The sequence below is a fragment of the Macrotis lagotis genome, chromosome 3 (assembly GCF_037893015.1).
Source record: "Macrotis lagotis isolate mMagLag1 chromosome 3, bilby.v1.9.chrom.fasta, whole genome shotgun sequence".
Taxonomy (NCBI): domain Eukaryota; kingdom Metazoa; phylum Chordata; class Mammalia; order Peramelemorphia; family Peramelidae; genus Macrotis; species Macrotis lagotis.
The window spans coordinates 4,355,252-4,361,399 of NC_133660.1; positions in this window are offsets into that span (position 1 = coordinate 4,355,252).

Below are 6,148 nucleotides of genomic sequence, written 5' to 3' on the forward strand. Positions count from 1 at the left end.
TTAAAATTCTGATATAATTAATAAGTAAAAGTACTATTATGCTTGAGAATGAGATAAGTTTTCTGGTTTTACATGAAAATGAACATTTGTGGGAAAAAATATTGAATTTTTTATTGTGTTCATCAGTATTAGAAAAAGAAATGATTTTTTTATTTTGTTTTGGGTTTTTTGTATGCCAGTGGTTTGTCCAAGGTCATAAAGCTAGTAAGCATAAAGTATCTGAGGTTAAATATGAACTCAAGTCCCCCTGACTCCAGGACCAGTGCTTTATCTAACCCTAACCTAACTGCCCCACAACTGAGCAGAATGAATGCATGTTTATTTTGAATGTCAACTATTGCAAAATGTAAAAAAAAAATGAATTTCAAACTTTAGAACACAACAATTACAAACTATACAAAAGTAATAAACTGCCAAACTATGCCAAAATTTGATTTCTATCTCCTTTAGTAAGTAGGAAGGAATGCTGGTTAGCAGATAACAAATTCAAGTAAGTTAGTTAATGTTGCTAAATTTTCTATTTCTAAACTTGCAATTTTTGCAATTAAAAGACAAAGGCAAACAAAATAACTCCTTGATTCCACACATTTTACTAATTCAGGAAAAAAGATAAAATTTTAACCATGAAGTTATTCAATTTTACAAGGACATGGGTAATAATCCTAAAAATGCATAATTTTAAAAGTTCGTGGTTACTGGACTGGCACTCAAAAGGAGATTGTCCCCAGGATAAACCTAATAAGTATTGAAGAACTTTCTCTGATGAACTGAGAACTCTACTCTGGAAGTCAAACTTGAACCCAGACATAATGATATTCAGGAGGTGAGACATCTACTTTTTGTATTGACTTTCAAATATTCTTGATCAATCGTACAGAATCTCAAAGAATGACACCCAGTCTGACCTTATACTTTACAGCCAAGAACAAAATTTCACCCTAACCTTATTTAAGTATATAATTCAATAAGACATTCATAAAAATTTCCCAGTGTACATTACAAATGCAAGCAAACAATCAGGTGTGTTAAACTGAAAGGGTATTCTAATACTTGAGAGAAAGCTTTACAAAGCATTCTAAAGTAAGTAAATTGCCCTTTCTTCAAATCTTAAAGTCACCCAAATGGTAGTAAAATATATTTGGCTAGTATCTCATATTTCTTTTCCATCTAATGTGTTCAAATAATTGCCTAAGGGAAGTATGGACAGATATTTCTAGTGTGAACATCCAAATAAGTTGCAGCTATCCAATTGTGTTTAAATGTAAGATTATGAAAAGAACGTGACATTTCGTGCATGCCAAGAAAAATTCAGAACACAGGAGCAGTGGATTTCAAGTATTTCTCTTTTACTAACTGCATTAAAAAATAAAATTCTTAAAAGTCTACTTAAATTTTAAGTCATATAAAGAATCAAATGGAGGAAATCATTCAATTTGTCAAATTTCTGTACTCAATCCTAAATTTTAATAGATTAATATTACATTGAAATTTTGGGGCCATCCTATGTACTTTGGTATGATAATATAAATGTCAAGAAATAAAATCCAATAGATAATGAATCAGAATTTCTTGGTATAGTATTTGTTATTCCCAAAACTTATTTTTTCACAAAGATTAAAGTTTTTTTCTAAAACACATTAAAAATGATCTTAAAAGCAACTATTTAATTACTTTGAAATTCTGAAGAAAAAAAGATGATTCAAAAGAGACAGTGTCTTACAGAAGAAAGGGCACTTCCTTTGGAGAGAGAATTTTGATCCTAACTGGAGATTAAGACATCTCTTTTTGGACCAGTAATTCAATCATCCTGGATCTCCTTTTCCTCATCCAAAATCACAAGGGGGTTAGATTATTTGTGTGAATGAATTCTTTTAAATTACTACTATGTATTAGCTATATTTTTAGGGATATCTAGATTTACATGAAATTCTATGTCCTCCTAGAGATAGAAAAAAAGATGAATGAGCCTTTGTCTTTCAAGAATTTTTTTTATGGGCAGACCCTGTAAGTATACACCTCAATTATCTTCAACCCTCATGTACCTAATGTATCAGGTAAAGTTTTCACTTTGTGATAATCTATACCAATAACCCTCCCTCTCTCAGGAGGGCATCTTAGATTAAGGAAAACCTGGAAAGTCTTTGGGACAACTTTAGCTGAGACTTGTAACTAAGCAGAGTTTTTGTGAGGAATAGTAGGCATGAAGTGATGAGGTCTTGCACCATCATGAAAATGGTATGTAAAAGTAATATTAGTATTGATTTGAGGAGTTGGATACCCCTATAGCATGGTTTTTGGACTCTGGGGCAAAGCATTGGGAGAAGAATGTGTGGAATGGTTATGGATCCAAGGACCTATGATTCAAGCATATCAGCCAAACTTTGAACTTCATGAAATTCCTTACTGAGATTCAGACTAATTACCCCTCTGCTTTATTAGAGAATCCAAAGTTCAGGTTAGTTGTTTTATTATCTATGATTGTCTTTTCCAAATACATCCTTACTTTTTCCCCTATTTGGTTAGCTCTGCCTTGTAACAGACTTTAAAAATGGAAAGAGAGAGAGAGAGAAAGCAATCAAGCAAAATTGATAGGTCAACAATATCTGACAGCATATGCAATATTTCATGCTCATATTTCCCTACCTCTTTTAAGAAAATGTTTTTTTCAATTCTTAAAGTCCAAGTTGCTTATAGTTTTAATTTTTGTATTACTGTCTTCTTTCCATCTATACTATGATAGCAATATTGTTTTCTAATTCTTTTTATATCAGTTCATAAAAGGTTGTTTTGAATTCTTATGTATCACTTATTATAGTGCAATAATATTCAGTTGCATTCATGTACCTCAACTTGTTCAGTCATTCCCTAACTGGAGGAAATATTTTTATGTGTAATTTTGTTATATATATAGCATATAATTGGTGCTTTGGTGTTTATAGATGCATTTTTGGTGTATAGATAAGGGTCTCTGTGTATATGTGTATCTCCAATCAGTTGTCAACTTGTCATTCCTTCGTTGATAAAATGCTTTGTACGTATGCTTACTTCACCTCTCTTTACTATAGTATATCCTTCACTCAGTTGTCAAATTGATCTTTCTATAAAACACATCAATTCTTTAGTGGCTGGCTACTTGAGTATGGTTCTGCCTATGAGGAATCATTATTCAGATTGGGAAAGCAAGGGTGGAAAGAAAACAAAAATTTATTTTAAAAAAGTTACAACACATAGGAAGGGATAGGTAGAGAGAAAGGAAGAGAGAGATGAGATATATAAAAGAACAGCCAAGCAGTGTTTGCTGGACCACAGGTCAGAGAAGACCGAGGCCCTGAGCTGGAGTCCAGCTCAGGTTTTTATGTATTGCCTCTCACCCAGAGGGCAAAAAGTGAACTCCTTTTCTCTTACTGGACCAGGAATCTGGTAGAGGGTAAAGCCTAAGGAGATCAGGATAAAGTTTTTACATTAAACCATGAATCAGTGGTAATGGGGATCTCCACCAAATCTGAGCACATTACAAAAATCTGAGCACATTACAAATTGTTTTGCTACAATCACAATTCTCCACTTCTAGTCAGTTTACATCTCCACCCAATTTCATTCACAATTCTTTGTCTTTCCCCTGCATCAAAAGCATAACTTTTCCCTATTCAGTAAATGACAGTGACTTTCTGTCGCCTCCAAATTGAACATAAAATCCTCTTTGACTTTTAAAGCCCTTTGTGACCTGACCCTCTTCTGTTTTTCAATCTCAAACCTTCTTTTCCTTTACTCACTCTCTTAATAGGTAATGCTGATCTTCTTGTTATTCCCTGCAAAAATGCTTCATTTCCTGATTTTGTTTTCCCTTGTTCTCCCCCCATTCCTAGAACTCTTGCCCTCCTATCTCCCCTGACTTCCCTCTTGTCTTAGTTAAAATCCCACCTTTTTCAAGCAATCTTTCTTAGCACCCTGTCATGCTAGTGCATTCCCTGACAATATTCCCAGTTTATCCTGTACAGAATTGTTTTCATGTTTGCCTCTATCAAAACTGTTGAGTACTTTGAGAGCAGGAGCTGTCTTTTGCCTGTCTTTTCATTACTGATGCATAGTAGCTTTTTATATGATTTATTGGATATAGTCTGCCATGTTGTACTATTACAAGTTATTTTGTTTATTAATAAACTTTCATTCCACTCAGGAATCCCTAGTGGGGGGTTTCCTTAATGCTGAGTCCTTAAAAAAATTTATATAGGTTTAAGGAAAAAGTAAAGATGACTTCTAGCAAAGTATCTGGTTGATAAAGCATTGGTCACTTCCCCTGGTTTCATATGTAAAAATAAAAAAAAATATGACTTTCCATTGATGATAAGAAAAACAAATGAACAGAATCACAACAGTACTTGAATTGTCTACTCTAAGAGTTCATTTTTCTTTCCCTTATTGATGGGAATGGGGTGAAGAGTGAGGGTTGGAGATGGTAAAGCATTATCTAGGAAGTAGTGAGAAGCATTGTGACATAATCAGAGAACTTGCCCCGAGTCAGGAAGACCTGTGGACAAGAACTAACTCCTGGTCAGGTGACCTAGCCAAGGTACTTGACCTTTCAGTGCATGGATACTCCTTAAGAATATTAGTTTCAGAAAAGGAGACTGCCTATACTGACAGGAGTTTCCTCATCTGAGTATTCCTTTTGCTAATTAATGTCAATTCAAATAAATATTAAACATAGACTTAGTGGCAAGCATTATGTTAAGTGGCGAGAATTCAAATGAAGGCAAATGATGGTCTCTGCCCTTACGGAATTTACAAACTCATGTGTGGATGTCTGTGTGAGTACTTGAATGAATATATATATATATATATATATATATATATATATATATATATATTTACAAATTAACTGCATACAGAACAAATAGGAAATAATTGAAAGTGAAACACAGGAATTAATATATATTAGGGAAGGTTTGATGTAATACATAGGTAGGATTTTAGTTGGGACTTCAAAGAAGCCAAGGAGGTCAGTATTTAAGAAGTGAAGGAATGAGAGCATTCTGGACATGGGGGACAGTCAGAGAGATTGTCCAAATGGATCATATCACAGATCTAATCTTATCAAATCTGTCACCTCATTTGGAAAGCTACATTTTAGCAAACTACTTTAGAGTTGCAGTGACTACATTCATTATTTATTAAGGTAAAAATCTTCATATGCTACTCAGCAAAGAAAAAAGACTGATTTCAACTTCATGCTCTGATTTTTGGATTTCTTCCAAATCCATAACCATTGAAATATTTAATAGAAATTTCAGCAGGAAAAAACGCTATTCCTTCCTTCCTATAGTCCTTCTAATCTCTTAGAAGGCATGTATCTCTGGTCGGAGATCTTTGATTTTCCATCTCAATGGTGAAGATTATTGATTAAAAAAATTCTCTTTAATAAAGTCCTCACCAAGGATTTGTGTTGGGAAACCATTAAGAAAACTATTAAACCTGAGATAAGAAACTCAAAAGTTATTTGTCAAAATAAACTTTATATTTTCAAGGAAAACTTGCCTCCATTTGCTTTTCTTTTTTAATTATAAAGATTTTATTTATTTTGCGTTTTACAATTTTCCCCCTAATCTTACTTCCCTCCTCCCACCCCACACAGAAGGCAATTTGCCAGTCTTTACATTATTTCCATTGATCCAAACTGAATGTGATGAGAGAGAAATCATATCCTTAAGGAAGAAACATAAAGTATAAGAGATAGCACAATCAGACAATAAGATAGCAGATTTTTTTCTAAATTAAAGGTAATAGTCCTTGGTCTTTGCTCAAACTCCACAGTTCATTCTCTGGATACAGAGTTGCCTCCATTTTCTAAATCATGTAAATTACATCATATCACAGTGCCCAGGTCGTGTTTGTTAGGTTGAAAAAGGGGATGCCATTTTAAAATTTAAACACATTTTACATCACCTATTTCTAATTATTAATTATTATTAAACAATTTTTATATCACTTAGCTCTTTATTTAACAGTTGTGAGCTAGCTCTATCAGTCAACTTGAGGATCATATTGCAATTTGTTCTAAATGCACTTTTGTGCTAAGGCCATTAGGTAAATGATGGAACACCTTTGACTGAACTCTTTACTTGAATGATGTCGGTGATCACTGATGTCC